Below are 21,291 nucleotides of genomic sequence, written 5' to 3' on the forward strand. Positions count from 1 at the left end.
GGAGACTGAGGTCCTTTAACATCTGCCGGACGATGCTGAGGATGTTCTACGAGTCTGTGGTGGCCAGTGCTATCATGTTTGCTGTTGTGTGCTGGGGCAGCAGGCTGAGGGTAGCAGACACCAACAGAATCAACAAACTCATTCGTAAGGCCAGTGATGTTGTGGGGATGGAACTGGACTCTCTGACGGTGGTGTCTGAAAAGTGGTGCTGTCCAAGTTGCGTGCCATCTTGGACAATGTCTCCCATCCACTACATAATATACTGGTTGGGCACAGGAGTACATTCAGCCAGAGACACAGTCCACCGAGATGCAACACAGAGCGTCACAGGAAGTCATTCCTGCCTGTGGCCATCAAACTTTACAACTCCTCCCTTGGAGGGTCAGACACCCTGAGCCAATAGGCTGGTCCTGGACTTATTTCCTGGCATAATTTGCATATTACTATTTAACTATTTATGGTTTTATTACTATTTATAATATCTGGTGCAACTGAAACGAAAATCAATCTCCCCCGGGATCAATAAAGCATGACTATGACTATGACGAAGCGGTACAGGAGATGTTGATAATCAAAGCAATGAAAATGAGAAGAACAATTCGACTCAAACAGATGGTGATAATGATGACCAAACTTCGTTTGATGACCAAGCAGCACAGCATGATGACAGTCCTACAACTGAGACAGGTGAGTGAGACGCCGCCGCCAGCACACCAGTCAGAGAGAAAGCCCCACTAACATTCAGAGTGACCGATCCGGCATTTGGCCAACGCATATTGCCAGTGACCAACGGATCGGCATTGTTAGGAGAGGTCCCGTTCAGTTAGAGGACATTAACTTTCCACAGAGCCAATCACGTGTGGTTTTACCAAGGACAGATATCTTATGAGGATGAAAATGGAGAAACCGTTGGTAGATCATGGTTGGTGTACTCAGAATCATCGGATTCACTTCTCTGTTTCTGCTGTATCCTATTCGGCAAGCGAAATCACAGTCTCGCTTGCGGAGCTTTCAGAGTGTGGGTGCGACTCACTCTCACACTCCATCATCACGAGAAGTCAAATGCGCACCGTGTCAACGCGAGCTGGAAACGCGCTTAAGAACGCACAGTGCCATTGACAGCACGTACCAAGAAATGCAAATGTGGAAAAAAGAAACACTGGAATGATGTCATGAAGAGGTTCATTGCCATAGTGTGTCACCTTGCAGAACGAAACCTTGCTTTCCGTGGCCATAATTCCACCCTACATGAACCAAGTAATGGGAAATTTCTCGGTCTGGCGGAGCAGCTTCCCGAGTTCGACCCAGTGATGAGTGAACATGTCAGACGAGCAGAGGAAAAAGAGATTGCTGACCACAACATGGGGAAAACCATACAAAATGAGTTAATCACACTAATTGGAGACAAGACACTGGAAGCGATAAGAGAGAGAGTAAAACAATCACGTTAGTACTCGGTGATAATGGACTGCACCACTGACGCTGCACACATAGAGCAGCTCTCTGTGACACTGCGCTTTGTCACATGCCAAGTAAATGTCGGAGCTACTGTCACTGAGCATTTTGTCAGTTTCATGCCAGTGCTTGACACAAGAGGTGTAGGCCTAACCGACGTCTTCTTAACGCATATGGAGAAGTTAGGATTAGATATCTCAACATGCAGCGGGCAGGCATATGATAACGGGAGCAATATGCGGGGGAAAATAGCGGAGCGCAGAAGAGGGTGCTAGATATTAACAAAAAAACACGGTTCATGCCATGCGCCAGCCGCAGCCTAAACCCAGTCATTGTCGATGCTGTAAAATCAACAGTGGAGTCTGTGAGCTTCTTTGGGGCGCTGCAACGTCTATACACACTACTCAGCTCATCGACACAGAGGTGGGAGCTTTTCAAGGAGAACGTACCACAGATGACCCTCAAGGCCATATCCAACACGCGATGGGAGTGCCGCGTGGAAAGTGTGAAAGTCCTGCGCTACCAGCTTCCCGATGTTGGCAATGCGCTCCTGTGACTGATTGAACATGCCACACAGAAAGGTGACAGTGAAACCACATCTGCAGCCAGAGGCCTAGAACAGGAGATCATGTCATGGAAATTCCTGCTGACTGGTATCATCTGGTACAACGTTTTACATGAGGTGAATCGTGTCAGCAAGCTGCTCCAGAGCCCACAAGTGGGAATCGATGTGCTACAGCGCGAGGTGGAATATGTTCTGAAATTTCTCAAGGAATACAGAGAGAACGGCCTTTCATCCGCCCAAACAGATGCCAGAGACACAGCTGAAGAGATAGGGATACCAATGGTTTTTCCTACTGCACGAATCAGAAAACCAAAACGCCAGTTCCAGTGCGAGTCCCAAAGTGCAGATCCTTCCCTGACAGTGGCACCCGAGGAACGGTACAAGAGAGAAGTTTTCCTTCCACTAGTGGACTCTGCCATCACAGGCATCAGTGAGCGCTTCAAGCTGATGGAGTCGTTTTACAGTCTGTTTGGCTTCATTTATGGAAGAGAGGAAATGAAAAAAGCCACCCAAAGTCGCACACTGAAAGACAGCTGCGTAAACATGGAGAGGACACTTGGTGATGTGGATGCTGAGGACCTTTTGCGCGAGGTGTCGGCTGCTGTCAGTGCTGAGCCTGCAAAAGAAACCACTGGCCTGTAGATTCTGAGCTACATTTACAGCAACAATCTGGTTGAACTGTATCCTAACCTCACCATTGCTCTGAGACTCATGCTGACAGTGTCTGTGACTGTAGTGAGTGGAGAGAGAAGTTTTCCGAGACTAAAGCTCATGAAAACGCATCTGAGGACAACAATGCTCCAGGAGCGTCCGTCAGCTCTTGCTCAGGTATCAATTGAGCATGAAATAGCAAGATCACTGGACAAAGATGAGCTCATTAAAGCATTCTCAGCACTCAAGCACAGGAGGGTGGTGAAGTTCTAGTGATAAGTCCTTTAACACATTTTTAGCAGAAATAAAGTTTATAATTATGATAAAATAAGCCACATATTTCACTCAAAATGTGTATAGGTGATTTGGCGGCGTTTCCACAAATCGTTATATCGCTCTCCCGCCTGTGTCCCCTCTCTCTCTGACTCTCCTCCTGTTCGCTCTCCAGGTCTTACGTGAGCTGTCCGTGGTGCTTAAAGAGAGCGAGAGGCAGTTTGTTGTAACCTTCCAGAAGTTCACTTTCAGACACTGTTTATTGAATAAATAAAGTGTGATTTTTTTATTAAATATGACATTGCTTTTGTCATTAATTTAATTAGAGGGAAATTCTTTAAGCTGTCTGTTCTTATGTCAGCTGATACCTAACACATAGTGCCATTCGATGCAGACTAGTTGCTGAAAAGGGCGAGGCTTCTCATTCCAATGCAAAAAATGTCATTGTTTCAGTTTTTAATTAAGATAATTGTTTGGATTATGTTGAGCTCTCTGTCCATTATGCTGGAAGTGCATATAATGCATCAATGTTTAAGTCCGAAATGATACCATTATTGATGCAAACCAACTTGAATATTAGCTTTTATTCTTTATTTTTTTGGGGGGGGAGGGGGAATCGGCGGTAGGGCCCCACAATAACTCTTGAAATGGACCCCCAGACGCTTTAGACCGCATATGCGTCTGTGGGCCAGTGTTTGTGGTGGTGGGTGGGTCAAGATTATAGTGGCGTGTGGAGCAGTGTTTGTGGTGGTGGGTGGGTCAGGATTATAGTGGCGTGTGGGGCAGTGTTTTTGGTGGTGGGTGGGTCAAGATTATAGTGGCGTGTGGAGCAGTGTTTGTGATGCTGGGTGGTCGTTTGTGGAGGTTATGTTTTCTCCATGGACCATGATAATGAAAGGCTTGCCACTGTGAGGGTTAAGGTATGTAAGACCGCAGTGTTAGGTTTTATTCTGACCATCTGGGGAATAGATTATGTCCCGAGGCCTGGTTATTTGGCTTCACCTCGTATTGAGATGTAACCTCCTCACATTTGGTTTTCTCTGATCTTTATGTTATGTGTGTGTGGGGGTGGGGGTGTACTCAGGATTAAATTAACAGAATTTACTGGATATTCGGTGTCACTTAACCCTGCAACCTGGAGCTTAGGGTGACATATTTTCTGCGATCCCAGCTTGTGTTTAACCTCCTGGTTCCTTTTCTCTTTCTTTTTATCTCGGCTTTTTTTTTTTTTTTTTGTAGCCATCCCGTGGAAAAGGAGAAGGAAAAGCGTGTCGCCTTTGATTAGATGCAGTTCTGCGGGCAGTGGGAAATGATCTGGTGTTTCCTGATCTCATAATTGGTCGTTTGTCGTCACCGAAACCTGCCATATTGCTCTGCCCCACGCCTTCACTAACTAAGTCAACACTTACCTTTACTGGGGTCTTCCTCGTCTTTGCACAAATTTTAATGTGTATGTTTATAACTGTAGGGTTCTCAGTAATATTAACTGTAATGTTAACTGTTAACTGCTAAGTATGCTGAAATGGCTTCTTTGCAATGCTAACTATTAGGTAATGTTCTCCGTCGTTGAAATGCTTGGGTTATAGTTATAGATAACAGAGGAACTAACCAATGGAAGCTGTGTTATTCTATCTGTATGTGTGGGAGTCTGGGTAAGTGGACCGACTTGTCGGGAGGAGAACCGAAGAGGAAGTACGTGCTGGACGCCCTCTGATCGACCACCGTGGCTGGTCCCAGGCGGCGGGTCGGAGGAGATCGACTGGTGGAAAGAAGACCCCGTTAATTGAGCTCCAACTGTTGTGCACGAAGTGGTTGAACTCTGATAAGTTTGGCGCCTTTAACTTTCCTTTTATATTGTATCTGTGTTAATTACACAGTTCCAGTAAGATCTGTAAAGTGTAATCTGTAAATCGTACATTGTGTGCTGTCTGATATTTGTTGTGTGAGTTTGTACCAGGGGGCATTACACAGCGACTACGCAAACGGGAGACACGGTTTGACGGCCGGACAGGCTTTCCCCCAGACAAACACGAGCCGGTAGCCCTGAGCCTTACAGAACTATCTATTTGTGGTGGGTTTATTGCTTATCGGTAGTGTCTAGGCAAGGGCTGAAGGGTGAGAAGGCCAGGTGCTGTGGCGCCGTGTGGGCCAGGGTTTTTGTAGCTGTGAGGGCCAGGTTTAGAGTGGTGCTAGAAAGTTTATGAACCCCGCAGAGTTTTCTCAACTTCTGTATAAACATGATCTGATCTTCATTAATCTCATAAAACTAGACAGAGAAAACAACTCTTGTTCATTTATTTAATGAGAAAAATGAAGCAATAATACTTACATTTGCTGGGGAAAGTATGTGAACCTCAGGGATAATGCCGTCTACAATATCTATTCGGAGTCCCGTGTTCAATGAGATCAGATTGAATTGTTGGTTGTAGAGGTGTCCTGCCCTATATATATATATATAAAGATTCACAAAGTCGAGTTACCGTCAGAGCCTGCACCTGTTAATGTGGACCATATCTCGATCAAAAAAATAACTTTCAGCAGAAGTACTGTAGAGATGCACGAAGATGCAAAAGGCTACAAAAACATTTCGAGAGTCCCGAGTGTTGCTTCAGTTCACAGTAAAGGAACCTATCTACACATGGAGGAAATTCAGTACTGTTGCCACTCTCCCTAGGATTAGACGTCCTGCAAAGATCACAAGGGAATCCTTAACGAGATGAAAAATAACCCAAGGATAACAGGAAAAAAAAACATGCAGAAATCTCTAGAACTTGCTGAAGTCTTGTGTGTCCACTGTTAGAAAAACAGTGAGCTAGAATTGTTTTCATGGAAGAACACCACGGAGGAAATGACTGCTCTTCAAAAAAAAAACCTTTCTGCACGTCTCAAGCTTACAAAAGACTACCTGGATGCTCTACAAGACTTCTGGGACAATGTTCTGAGGACAGGTGAGACAAATGTTGAAGGTTTTGGCAGAAATGCGCATTGCTTTGTTTGGAGGGAAAACAGCACTGCCCACCAACACCAGAACCTCATCATAACTCTGAGGCATGATGGAAGGAGCATTATACTTTGGGACTTCTTCGCTGCGTAAGGTCCTGACAGCTTGTAATCGCTGAGGGAACGATAAATTCAAAGCTGTATCAAGACATTTCATGGGAGAACGTCAGAACAGCAAAGGGTTGGGAAGTTTATTGGGGAAAGAGGTACGGGACTGGACAAGGGAAATCTAATAGAGGGCAGATGGGTATCGCCTCCATCTGGTGCTCCACCCTCTTTTACTTTCTTCCATTACCTTATTTACTTCACCCATACCCCTCCTTCCGGTTGTACCTATCAGCTTTTGTTTCTCTCTCTCAACTCCACAGCCTGTAAGCCTGACTTCTCATCTTTATTCCACCAGCCCTGCTGGTGTCCCAGCCGGAAACGTCGACTGTACTCTCTTCCATAGGTGCTGCATAGCCTGCTGAGTTCTTCCAGCAATTTTATATGTGTGTTACTAATTACCCTGTCACCTTTTTTTCTTACCGCGGTTCCATCAACTTTCTCTGGTTCCAATCATCCTTCCTTTCGTCAGTGCTACACTCTACTCTCCCATTAGATTCGTTCTTCTGCAGCTCTTTAACTTTTCCAACCCTCATCTCCCAGCTTCTGAAATCAGTTCAATCCCCTCCCACCAAACTTGCCAACCTCACCGACCAACTGCCAGCTTGTACATCTACGACGTTCCTCAACTTCTCATTCTAGCACCTGTTCCCGTCCTTTCCGGTCCCTATGAAGTGTCACTTTACAAAACGTGGACTGTTGAGTGCTGTCCAGAGCGGCTGGACACCATCAAGTAGGAGGGTTCTTCACCGCGGACCTGTCATTACGGGAGGACACCACCAGGTGGCAGTGTTATCAACAAGTTACCGGCCATTGCGGCAGAAAACCACCAGGCGAGAGTGCCGTCCACAGAGGACCTGCCATTCCGCCAGGACGCCGCTGGGTAGGAAAGTTACACACAGAAAATGTTGGAGGAACTCAGCGGGTTAGGCAGCGTCTATGGAAATGAATCAACAATTGACGTTCCGAGCTGAGACCGTTTTTTTCTGGACTGGAATGGAAGGGGGAAGGCCAGAATAAAAAGGCGGGGCAGAAGGAGGAGGATAGCTGTAAGGTGAAGTCCTTCAGCTGGGAAAGATAAAGGGATGGAGAGTAATACATCTGATTGGAAAGGAGAGGATATACCATGGGAGAAAGGGCAAGAGGAGTGTTAACAGTAGGAGGTGATATGCAAGTGAGAAGAGCCAGAGTGGGGGAAAGATGATGAGGAGAGGGGAAAGGATAACGTTTACTGGAAGGAGAAATCGATACTCATGCCATCTGGCTGGAGTTTATATAAAGAAACTATAAGGTGTTACTCTTCCACCCAGTGGTTGGCATCATCATGGCATAACAGGAATCCTTGGACCGACCTTTTGGAACGGGAATGAGAACAGGAATAAAATTGTTTGGTCAGAGGGAAGTTCCAGTTTTGGCAGATGAAACGGAATTGCTAGACGAAGCGATCCCTCCAGTTTACGCCGGGCCTCACCAACGTGGAGGAGCTGCATCAGGAGCACCGGATCCACCGGGTGTCGTGCTCATCTCGCTTTCAGGGAAAGCTGCCAGGAGGAACATTAGTGGAGAAGGACAAATGGAGGGAGCGATCTCTGCAGAAACCGGAAAGTATTGGTGAGGTGGTAAATATGTGTTTGGAGCACAAGACACTGGAACAGAATCAGGTCATTCGGCCCATCGAGTCTGCTTCCCCCATTTCATCATGGCTGATCCATTTCCCTCCTGAACTCATCCTTCTGCCCTCCCACCAGAACAATTCACGCCCGGAGTAATCAAGAACCTGTCAACCTCCGCCATATTTATAGTCCACTAACCTGCCAACACAGCCCCCTGTGGCAACGAATTGAACAGATTCACCACCTACTGTTCTCAACCAGGCAATTATAGGGCGGTGAGGCTGACATCAGAAGTGCTAAATCTATTGGATTATCTAAAGGCAAGTCCTGCCGAATGGCCTCGGCCCGACACGTCGAATGTACTCTTTTCCATAGATACTGCCTAGCCTGCTGAGTTCCTCCAGCATTGCGTCTGTGTGTTGCTCGGTTTTCCAGCATCTGCAGATTTTCTCTTGTTTGTGACAATCAATTGCATTCATTTTTTACGGACAGGAAGGCTGGTTTAACATTTTATCTGGAACTGGCCACTTTAGTTTTTAACACTATGAGTGCGATGTTGTACTATGAATATGTTGACCACTACACTCTACATGGTTTTGTTCTATTTGTATTGCTTCTCGTAAAATGTGTGAATGATTTGTGTTTCTGTTGTTGTGAGCGCGGCTTTGCCATGTGTCTGTGATGATGTTGCCGGTATGTTTATCAGAGCAGCTGTGTTTAATGTCATTTTCTGTTCACAACTGTAAAGGAAAATAAAACAATTGTTACTCCGGATCTGATGCAGCAATAAAAAGGGAAACACACAATGATAAAGAACAATAATAAAAATACAATAAATATAAATACATAGGATAGCTTATATACACAGATTGATTGTATGTCCTTAAAGTGACACCTGGCTGTACATGAGGTGACTGACAGGAAATGATGAAGTAGTGGTGGTTGCGGGTGTGGAGGAGTGGGTTAATGGGAGGAGGTGTCAGTTACTGCTTCTTGGGGCGAGTAACTGTTTTGAGTAACTGGGGCGTTTCTGGTGTGGATGCAATGTAGCCTCCTCCATGACGGGATTGGGGCAACAGCCCGTGAGTCGGGTAGGTGGGATCCTTCATGATGTTACTGGCCTTTAGGCCACCTTTTTGTATCCATCTCCCTGATGGTGGACAGGCTGATGTCACTGATGCTTTGGGCAGTTTGGACCGCCAGTTCAGAGCCTTCCTGTCAGCTGTAGTGCAGCTTCCGTACTGTGCAGTGACGCAACGAGTTAGGATATTCTCCACTGCGCACCTGCAGATTGAAATGAGTATGGATATACAGTGCACAGCCCAGCTCTCTGCGGCCTCCTCAGAAGGCAGAGGGTTGGTGAGTTTACTGTGACGGTGGAGGATGTGTTCTGGCACCATGAGAGTTTGAGACTGCTGACAGTTTCCACTGCCACGTCACTGATGTAAAGAGCGATGTGAGAGGTGCGAGTTCTCCCAAAGTCAATAACCATCTCCTTTATCCTGCTGACATTGAGGAAGAGGCATCAGGCTCAGCGCTCTTCCACCTCCTCTCTGTCGGCCATCTCACAGTTGTTGGCGATGAGCCCCTCAAGTGTGGTGTCACAGGCGACCCTGACGGTGTGATTACTCAGGTGTTTGACTGTGGAGTCATGTGTGAGCAGAGTGTACAGCAATGGGCTCAGCACACAGCCGTGCGGACACTGTGCTGAGGAGGACAGGAGACAGGAACTGTTGTACATCCTGACCATCTGATGGATAGCATGATGGGTTGTTTTTGGTATTTCAAATTCTTCTTTCTGTTCTTCACTCAATGACATCTCTGCTGATACACCCTCTGGACCGTACGTAATGGATGTGTCCGGTTAAAGAAAGAGTTTCTGCTCTGTGTTCGGTAAGGACCAGTTGATAATAAATCAGCTGAGATAGTTCCGCATACAGGGTGGTAGAATGTAAATACATCAGAGGTTTACATGTCAGGAGAAGGTGTCGTAGATAATCAGCGTCGCTGTGCAGTTCAAGACTGTCTGTACCTCGAAAGCAGAGCTGTCCTGCAAGTCTATTCCAGCAGAAGACTCCCATGTGTCCTGGAAATGGAAAATAAAGTCAGTAATAGCGTATCCCGCTGTCTGTCTGCACCTGGTGACATTTACAAAATCAATATGCTGACGTGCTGTCCCATCAGTGGCAGCCTTACACAGTCCCTTTAACCACGTTTCCATGGTAACATTATTAATGTCATTAATGGTTCGTGTCCAATCTCCATCTCTTCGTCGATGGAGTTCAAAAGCTCTTTCTACTGCACGTCACGCTGGAGTTCGATCTCTTTGTTCTGTCGTCTGCTAACATTAAAACTTCATCCAGAATCCTGGATCCGGGCTGGACTCGGGCTGTCTTAGACTCTGTAGGTGGGTATATAAGAACATACGAAGATAATAATTAGGAGCAGGAGTCGGCCATCTGGCCCATCGAGCCTGCTCCGTCATTCAATAAGATCATGGCTGATGTGGCCAAGGACTCACCTTCACCTACCTGTCCCTTAACCCTCCATAACCCTTAATTCCCATACGATGCAAAATCTATCCACCCTTGTCATAAATATATTTACTGAGGTTGCCTCTACTGCTTCATTTTGCAGAGAATTCTACAAATTCACCACTCCAGGAAAAGCAGTTCCATCTCATCTCCGTCCTAAATCTACTCCTCAGAATCTTGAGGCTATGTCCGGAAGTTCCAGTCTCACCTACCAGTGGAAGCAACTTTCCTGCCTAAATCTTATCTATCCCTTTCATAATTTTATATGTTTCCATAAGACCTCGTCTCATTCTTCTGAATTCCAGTGAATATGTCGCAGGTGTTTTAACCTCTGTCCACAATCATTGTGGAAAATCATTTATTTTCCCATGAGATCATAGAGAGTCCACATTTGTGGAACTCTGAGTTTGAGGAAAATCATCTTGTGTTTGGTTCCAGTAGCAGACAAGTGTGTGTGTCCATATCAGAACAGACGTGTTAGTTAGAACGTTCTTTCCCAACCGTCCACACTTATCTCATCTGTACAGCTGTATTATCGCTCTGCTGAGGGGCTGTGGTCAGCACAATAATCTTAGTACTACAGACTTGCAACTGAATTGGATAAATACAGGCTGTCAAGTCACAAAGTTTTAACAGCACACAATTCTTTTAACCCTCTCTTCCCCCTCACTTCCCTTCTCTGTCTGCCACCCTGACCTTCTCTCCATATCTCTCCCACCAATCTCCGCCCTCTGAATGAGAGGGAAATCAGCTTGTATTTGGTTCCAGTAGCAGACAAGTGTGTATGAACTCCTCAGAGCTGAGGAGTTAATTCAGAACGTTCTTTCCCATCCGTCTACACTTATCTCATCTGTACAGCTGTATTATCGCTCTACTGAGGGGTTGTGGTCAGCACAATGATCTTAGTTAACAGACTTGCAACTGAATTGGATAAATACCGGCCATCGAAAAAATCATAAAGCTTTAACAACACACAACACTTTTAACCCTCTCTTCCCCCCCCTACCCTTCTTTCACTACATCTCTCCCCCCACCGACTCTCCCCCCACCCTTCCCCCACTCTCCACCCTCTGAGTTAGAGGGAGCTCAGCTTGAGTTCGGATCCAGTAGCAGACAAGTGTGTGTGACTTTATCAGAACAGAGGAGTTAATTCAGAACGTTCTTTCCCAACCGTCCACACTTATCTCATTTGTACAGCTGTATTATCGCTCTACTGAGGGGTTGTGGTCAGCACAATGATCTTAGTTCTGCAGACTTGCAACTGAATTGGATAAATACAGGCTATCGACGAAGTCACAAACTTTAACAGCACACAACTGTTTTAACCCTCTCTCCCCCGCCCCCTCACCTTCTCTCCATTCTCCTCCCTCTGAGTTACAGGGAAATCAGCTCATGTTTCTATCTGGGAAAAATCCACAAGGTCCCAAAGCTTTAACAACACACAGCTCTTTTCACTGTCTCTGCCCGCCCCCCTCCCCTTCTCTCCATTCTCCTCCCTCTGATTACAGGGAAATCAGCTTGTGTTTCTATCTAGGAAAAATCCACAAGGCCACAAAGCTTTAACAACACACAGCTCTTTTGATTTCATATTTCAAATGTTCTTCCACAGGGCTGATGACTATAAATGCTTTGGCGCTGCCAGTTCTGAGAGCTGACACGTACCTGCTGTCACAGAGAAGGCACAGCACTGCTACTGCTTTAGAAGTTTTCACAAGTTCAGCTTGTCGTCTAAAACTCTGACAAACTTCGATAAATGCATGATAGACAGTATCCTGACTGGTTGCATCGCAGCCCGGGACAGAAACCGGTTCCCATGAACGGAAAATTCTACAGAAAGTGCTGGACATCTCCCAGCCAGCAAAAAAAATTCAGCACATCGACAAGAAGTGCTGCCACAAGAAAGCAGCATCAATGATAACACCTCCCACCCGCTCAGGCCACGCTCCCTTCCCGCTGCTGCCTTGGGGAAGGAGGTCCCACACGCATGGACACATTTTCCAGGCCTCTGCAACTCATCGTCTCAGCATTATGAGTCTGTCGGTCTTCGTGTGTAGTTTATTTTTATTTTATTACATTTTTCTGTTCTACTGTGCATGCCCGTAAGAAAATGAATATCATGGTCGTACATGGTTATGTATATGTACTTTCATAATAAGTTTAATTTCAAATTTGAGCAAAGACGCAAAAGCACACAGATATCCATCCAAAGGGAGGATGAGACACAGACTCACAAACTCACACTCACATACTCACACACACACTCACACACTCAGACTAACAGACACACACACACAAACACTCTCACACACACACACACTCACACAGACACACACACTCACACACACACTCACTCACACAGACACACACACTCACACACACACTCACACAGACACACAGACTCACACACACACACACACACTCACACAGACACACACACTCACACACACACTCACTCACACAGACACACACACTCACACACACACTCACACAGACACACACACTCTCACACACACACACTCACACAGACACACACACTCACACACACACACACTCACACACACACTCACTCACACACACACACACTCACACACACACTCACACACACACACTCACACAGACACACACACTGACACACACACTCACTCACACAGACACACACACTCACTTTCACAGTCAGACACACACACTCACACACACACACTCTCACACAGACACACACACTCACACACACACACTCACACAGACACACACACTCACACACACACTCACTCACACAGACACACACACTCACTTTCACAGTCAGACACCCACACTCACACACACACACTCTCACACAGACACACACACTCACACACACACACTGTCACACAGACACACACACTCACAAACACACACACTCACACACACACACACACTCACACAGACACACACACTCACACACACACTCACTCACACAGACACACAGACTCACACACACACACACACACTCACACAGACACACACACTCACACACACACTCACTCACACAGACACACACACACACACACACACTCACACAGACACACACACTCACACACACACTCACTCACACAGACACACACACTCACACACACACTCACACAGACACACACACTCTCACACACACACACTCACACAGACACACACACTCACACACACACACACTCACACACACACTCACTCACACACACACACACTCACACACACACTCACACACACACACTCACACAGACACACACACTGACACACACACTCACTCACACAGACACACACACTCACTTTCACAGTCAGACACACACACTCACACACACACACTCTCACACAGACACACACACTCACACACACACACTCACACAGACACACACACTCACACACACACTCACTCACACAGACACACACACTCACTTTCACAGTCAGACACCCACACTCACACACACACACTCTCACACAGACACACACACTCACACACACACACTGTCACACAGACACACACACTCACAAACACACACACTCACACACACACACACACTCACACAGACACACACACTCACACACACACTCACTCACACAGACACACAGACTCACACACACACACACACACTCACACAGACACACACACTCACACACACACTCACTCACACAGACACACACACTCACACACACACTCACACAGACACACACACTCTCACACACACACACTCACACAGACACACACACTCACACACACACACACTCACACACACACTCACTCACACACACACACACTCACACACACACTCACACACACACACTCACACAGACACACACACTGACACACACACTCACTCACACAGACACACACACTCACTTTCACAGTCAGACACACACACTCACACACACACACTCTCACACAGACACACACACTCACACACACACACTCACACAGACACACACACTCACACACACACTCACTCACACAGACACACACACTCACTTTCACAGTCAGACACCCACACTCACACACACACACTCTCACACAGACACACACACTCACACACACACACTCTCACACAGACACACACACTCACAAACACACACACTCACACACACACACACACTCACACAGACACACACACTCACACACACACTCACTCACACAGACACTCACACTCACTTTCACAGTCAGACACACACACTCAAACACCGATCCACACCTGCTCGCGCAGAGAGGCACACATTGACATAAATGTGCACACAGGCCATGAGACTCATACGAAACACAGACAGACACACACGTGGAGATACACACACTTGCTCGCACAGACACATGCTGTGTACAGTACATGCACACTCACACACATCAATAGAAGCAAACAAGCACACAGACTCAAATACACATGCAGACATCACAAGAATCCCGGCCCTGTTGCAAGGCCTGTGGAAAGGATGTGGGAGTGTCCTTTTGAAATGGAGATGAGGAAGAATTTCTTAAACCAGAGATTAGTGAATCTGTGAAATTCCTTGCTACAGCCAGCTGTGGAGGTCGTCATTATTAATATTTAAGGCAGAGATTGATAGATCCTTGACTGGTCAGGGCATGAAGGGATACAGGGAGAAGGCAGGAGACTGGAGCTGAGAGGGATAATGAATCAGCCGTGTTGAAATTACGGTGCAGACTCGATGAGCCAAATGGCCTAATTATTCTGCTGTAACTTGTGGTCTCATAACAAACTCTCATTCAATGTCAGCAAGAGCAAGGAGCTGATTATTAACCCCAGAGGGAGGGAACAGGAGGTCCATGAGCCAGTCCTCATCGGGGATCAAAGGTGGACAGGGTCACCAATCTCAAACCTTTGTAATCACCTTCAAGGCTCTTCATCTCATGTTATTAATATGCATTTTTATTATTATTATATTTATATATTTTCTTTTGTATTTGCATAGTTTGTTGTTTTTGTTTGCATTTGATTTCCTTTTTCTTTTGTCTGTCCTGTTGAGTACAGTTTTTTATGTTGGCGCATGGCCAAGTGGTTAAGGCTTTCGTCTAGTGATCTGAAGGTCGCTAGTCGAGCCTTGGCTGAGGCAGCGTGTTGTGTCCTCGAGCAAGGCATTTAACCACACATTTGCTCTGCGACGACACCGCTGCCAAGCTGTATGGGTCCTAGTGCCCTTCCCTTGTACAACATCGGTGGCGAGCGGAGGGGAGACTTGCAGCATGGGCAACTGCCGGTCTTCCATACAACCTTGCCCAGGCCTGCGCCCTGGAAACCTTCCAAGGCGCAAATCCATGGTCTCGCGAGACTAACGGATGCCTGTTTGTGAATTCTATTACGGTTCTTTGCTTTACTGAGCTTGCCCACAGAAAAACGAATCTCGGGATTCCAGCAGAAGTGGTTCAGGCAGGTTCGATGTTGTCGTTTAAAGTTAAATTGGATAGAAATATGGACAGGAAAGGAACGGGGGGTTATGGGCCGAGTGCAGGTTGGTGGGACTAGGTGAGAGTAAGAGTTCGGCACGGACTAGAAGGGCCGACATGGCCTGTTTCCGTGCTGAAATTCTTATACGGTTATATGAGGGGTTTTTCATGACGAGAATCAACTCCTGCCTGTGCATGGACCTGGACCCACTGCAATTTGTTGATCGCCACAATCTGTCCACAGCAGATGCATTCTCACTGTCTCTTCACTCAGCCTTAGATCAGCAGGACAATAGCAATACACAAGTCAGGCTGCTGACTACAGCTCAGCGTTCAACACAATCAGACCCTCAATTGTAATCAACAAGCTCCAAACCCTGGGCCTCTGTACCTCCTTCTGCAACTGGATCCTCACCAGGAGACCACGGTCTGTGTGGATCAGAAATAACATCTCCTCCTTGCTGTCAATCAACACTGACACACCTCAACGATGCGTGCTCAGCCCACTGCTCTGCTCTCTCCACACCCACGTCTGTGTGTATAGACACATATATAACCTTGACCTCAACATCATTAAGACAAAGGAATTGATTGTGGATTCAGGAAGGGGAAGTCGAGGGAACACACACCAGTCCTCATCGTGGGATCAGAAGTGAAAAAGGTAGCAATTTCCATTTCCTGCCTGTCAACATCTCTGAGGAACTATCCTGGGCCCAACATATTGATGCAGTTACAATGAAGACACAACATCGGCAATATTTCATTCAGAGATTGAGGGGAATCGGTCGGTCACTAAAGACGCTTGCAAATGTCTACAGATGTACTGTGGAGAGCATTCTAACTGGTTGCATCACTGCCTGGTGTGGAGAGGCCACTGCACAGGATCGGAAAATGCTGCAGAAAGTTGTAAACTCAGCCAGCTCCTTCATGGACACTGGACTCCACAGCATCCAGGACACAGTCAAAACATGATGCCACAAAAAGGTGGCGTCCATCATTAAGGACCCCATCACCCAGGACAGGCCGTCTTCTCATTGATAACATCAAGGAGGATGTACAGGACCCTGGAGTCACACTCACCGGTTCAGAAACAGCATCTTCCCCTCTGCCATCAGATTTCTGAATGGACAATGACCTCCAGAACACTTCCTCAGTATTTTCCCTCGCTTTTTGCAGTGCTCTTCAAATTTAATTTTATAAATACTGATTGTAATTTGTAGTTTTTATCACTAGATATTGCAATGTACTGCTGTCACAAAACAACAAATTTCACCACATATGCCAGTGATATTAAACCTGATTCTGATACACAAACACACACAGCTGGGCTCAGACACACAACACTCCCACATTCCTCCCGTTGTGACTCCCTGCTTGCTCCGTTGCTCCCGGTATGAAGCTCAAACTGTTGCAACACCTGCCCTTTAAATTCGTGTCTGAGGCTGTATTATATCTGTTCACTGTTTGAGATCGATATTAAATGACGAGCATTGAATGGGAAGAAAGGTTTGAATACAAGAATAAAGATCTCCTCTGAAGGTATATGGGGTCCTGGTGAGAGCGTACATGGAACACTGTGCACAGGTCTGGTCTCCCTCTCAGAGTCAGCCTGTGGGATGAAGGGAATGAGTGAAGATTTCCCAGCTTGATAAGGGAGGTGAGGTAGTGTCCTCAGAAATAGTATACTGACTTGTCCTGTCTCAATATTAGAGAACTAAGGCCTGTATTGTGCTATAGGTTTTCTATGTTTTTAAACACTCGATTTCCATACATTCCACACGTTTACATAAAGAAGACGTTATTGATATTGGCCTATAACAAGGAGGATCAGGCGGGGAGCTCCAGGTATTAGAATGGGCACTACTACAACCATTTTCCATGAGGAAAGTTGATGGCCAAACCTCAAAATACGATTCAAAATGTTAATATTTTCAAAAAAGGAAATTTGGTACATACCTATTGAATCAAGAATTTCTTCTACAAGTTCCTCATACATTTTGTTCCCATTCACAACTCTATACCCTGCCCTTTTCCTTATAAAACTGGCAACACCACCCCTCTGCCAACTAACCTGTCAAGCCGAACAACAATATAATCCTACACAGGAATAAAAACTTAAAATGTGCAGGTTTCCTGAATAGATATAACATTGGAAAACTTTGACAAATGAGAAGTAAACTTCTTAAAGTCTTGACCACTATAAATCAGAGTTCTCACATTTCATTGCAATATTTTAATCCTGTTATGTACGTTCACAAGTAGACTGGGATACAGACACCCCACCCAACAAATCTTCATTTTTAAGGCCTCCCACAAAACACCAGTTACACCAAGATACCTTTCTGCAGCTTTCACAATAATTTTAATTTACTCAGTAGGATGGGATGCCTGAGCAGTACAATTCACTACATCGGTTATAAACATCACAAACTTCATTTTATCCGGCAGTGAAGTATCTTTGGTGGGAGATCTGTGATGCTGGCATATCCACTGACGTCACAGTCTGTGCTCTGACTGGGAACACTTTATCCAGTTTACCTGCTCTGCTTGCTGTACTTGTCCATAACAGGCCCTTCTGCTCCTTGTGTTGTTCTGAACAAAGTGACCCAGACATTTCATGCCTTACTAAACCAATCCCTCTGCCTACTCAAGGAAGACATCCTGTATTCTCCACACATTCATGTGGTATCTAATAGCCTCCATCACATCTGCCTCCACCACCATCCCTGACATTCATTCCAGACACTCACTACGATGGGTATGAAAAACAAAACTTGAAACACAAATCTCCCTTACAATTCTGAGTCAGGTTTTTAACATCTTTTATAACTGTTTTTTTTTAAACAGCAGCTGTGCCGAGAAAAGATGCAAAATTACACTAAATTACAAAATACATAAATAGTGCAAAAAGGACCAATGAGGTAGTTTTTTCTCTTTTCTCCTGAAGTGCATGCCCTCTGGTATTAGACATTTCCTTCATAGAGATCAAAATACGGGTTGTCCACTCTGTCTGTGCCTCTCATGTTCCTGTAAACGTCTGTCAGACCTCCCTCAGCCTCAGCCGCTCCAGAGAAACTAGATCCCTAGATTGTCCAGTCTCACTTTATCCGAGCAGCATCCTGTTTAGCCTCTTCCACTCACCATCCAAAACCTCCGCATTATTCCTACATTAGAATGGAGTTCTCCAGATGCAACATTACTGCCTGACACTGGAACCAGTATCTGGAGTTGTGAACTCGGATTCCAAGGTCCCTCTGTAGATCAATACTGTCCAATCTCGCCCCATGAATATAACTGCAAGGGGATAATGCTGAGCCTTTATAACACTCTAGTCAGGCCACACTAGGAGTATTGTCAACAGTGTTGTGTCCCATATCTCAGAAAGGATGTGTTGTCGTTGGAGAGAGTATAAAGGAGGTTGAGAAGGATGATTTTGGGAATGAAGGGGTTAACATGTGAGGAGCATGTGGTAGCTTACAGCATGTACACCCTGGAACTCTGAAGAATGCAGAGGGGATCTCATTGAAACCTGCTGAATGCTGAAAGGACCAGATAATGTGGATGTGGAGAGGATGTTTCCGATGGCGGGGATATCAAGATCCAGAGGGCACATCCGCAAAATGAGGAGCCACCTTTTCAAACAGAGGTTAAGCGGATTTTTTTTTTTCGTATTAGCCAGGGAGTATTGGATCTGTGGAATGCTCTGCACAGACTGCGGTAGAGGCCAAGTCTGTGGGTATATTTAAGGCAGAAGTTGATTGTTTCCTGATCGGTCAGGGCATCAAAGGATATGGTGAGAGGTCAGGTGTATGGAATTGAGTGCGATCCAGGATCAGCCATGACAGAAAGGCAGCAGACTCGATGGGCTGAATGGCCTAATTCTGCTCCTATGTTTTATGGTCTTATGGACACAAACCCCCTCAATCATGATGAATCTCCTCTGCAGTCTTCCAGCACAAAACACCCTTTGTACAGAATGCTAAGCAGAACTGAATGCAACTTTTCAAGAACTTTGGCAAGTCAGGCAGCATCTATTGAGAGGAATAGAGTCGATGTTTGGGACAGAGCCCCTCCCTTACGGCAGTGACACAGGCCCTTCGGCCCAACCTTTCCATGCTGTCCTGGTGTCCATTTAAACTAATCCCTCTGCCTGCCTTTGACATAGAACATAGAAATCTACAGCACATTACAGGCTCTTCGGCCCACAATGTTGTGTCGATCATGTAACCTACTCTAGAAACTGTCTAGGATTTCCCTATCGTATGGCCGTCTATTTTTCTAAGCTCCATGTACCTATCTAAGAGTCTCTTACAATATCCTATTGTATCTGCGTCTACCACAGTCACTGGCAGTGCATTCCACGCACCATCCACTCTCTGTGTGAAAAACTTACCCCTGACATCCCCCTTGTACCGACTTCCAAGAACCTTAAAACTATGTCCCCTCGTGTTAGTCATTTCACTCCCTCTTTCGTATCCACATTCTTTTTGTAGTGAGGTGACCAGAACTGAACACAGTACTGCAAGTGGGGACTAAATGTCTCCTAATATAGCTTCAACATTCCCTCACAGCTCTTCATCTCAATCCCACGGTTGATGAATCCATCACACCAGACGCCTTTTTAACAACACTGCCAACCTGTAGAGCAGCTTTGAGTGTCGTATGGACACGGACCCCAAGATCTCTCTGACCCTCCACACTGCCAAGAGTCTTACCATTAATATTATATTCTGTGTTCAAAATTGACCTGTCGAAATGAACCACTTCACACGCATCTGGGTTGAACTCCATCTGCCACTTCTCAGCCCAGTTCTGCATCCTATCTATTTCCCGCTGTGATCTCTGACAACCCTCCAGACTCTCCACAACACCCCCAACATCTGTGTCATCAGCGGGGCCTTCTGGGAGTTGTAGTCATAGGCCTTCCTCCCAGCTAACTCCCTGCATTTTTTTTTCTCAGCCACCACAGACATCACCGGAATGGACTCACCGAGGCGTCGGAGGAGAACCACACCCGTCCCTGTGGGTGCCGAGACCGGCGACCACCGACCGCAGCGACTCGCTTAACTCCGCCATGGCGATGGAGAGGAGCAGCAGGGGCTGAACATGGGGCAGATTTTCACCAGCCTATCGTAGGTCAGACCCGCCTCTGAGCCCCTCTGTCATTGGCTGTAATGCGTGTCGGTCAAATGAGAACTCACACGGTGATTAGTTAATATGAACGTCAGTCAGCCTTCCTGTCTTTATGAGCTTGAGTTTGGATTCATATCGGGGATGGGATGCCACTTGTAGGAGGTGGAGTATTTGGTAAAGCAAATTGGGAGAAATGTAAGTTTTTAATGTGATGATGCATCCGTCTCCAAGTGACACTATTAAGAAAAAAAGGGCGCAGGTCGTGGTGAGGAAGGATGTGATTTACTGGAAGTCATATTGACATAATATTTGAAGGGATATTTAACTTGGAGTTGATTGGGGTATGATTTAGAAAATGGGGGGATTTAAAATGATATTAATATTTCAGGATTGATTAATGAGGGCAAAATGATTTTTACTGAAACAGGGAAGGTTGTGTTACTCTCTGGGTCATCTGCTGTCATTCTTAATCAAGATAATTTAAGTGAAGAAGTTAAACAACGTTGGGATATGTTTCTAATTGAATACCCTGATGTGTTGGAAGGCAGT

The 21,291-nt window shown here is 45.9% G+C and overlaps 1 protein-coding gene and 1 long non-coding RNA gene across 5 annotated transcripts in view; both read right to left on the minus strand.

Moving 5' to 3' along the window:
- Positions 1 to 21,291, minus strand: part of LOC140185292 (zinc-binding protein A33-like) — a 149,680-nt gene that overhangs the window by 105,233 nt on the left and 23,156 nt on the right. The gene's annotated exons all lie outside the window — the stretch shown is intronic.
- Positions 3,127 to 20,696, minus strand: LOC140185389 (uncharacterized). 4 transcript variants are annotated; one of them, XR_011882576.1, is made up of 3 exons: positions 11,859 to 12,159; positions 5,274 to 10,063; positions 3,127 to 3,143 (listed from the first exon to the last, which is right to left on the minus strand). It is a non-coding gene; the product is annotated as an uncharacterized lncRNA (long non-coding RNA). The 4 variants fall into 4 exon arrangements; XR_011882573.1 differs by having other exon boundaries at positions 3,131 to 3,199; XR_011882574.1 differs by lacking the exons at positions 3,127 to 3,143; positions 11,859 to 12,159 and adding an exon at positions 20,600 to 20,696 and having other exon boundaries at positions 8,472 to 10,063.

Source organism: Mobula birostris, chromosome 20 (genome assembly GCF_030028105.1).
Source record: "Mobula birostris isolate sMobBir1 chromosome 20, sMobBir1.hap1, whole genome shotgun sequence".
In the NCBI taxonomy this organism is placed as follows: Eukaryota; Metazoa; Chordata; class Chondrichthyes; order Myliobatiformes; family Myliobatidae; genus Mobula; species Mobula birostris.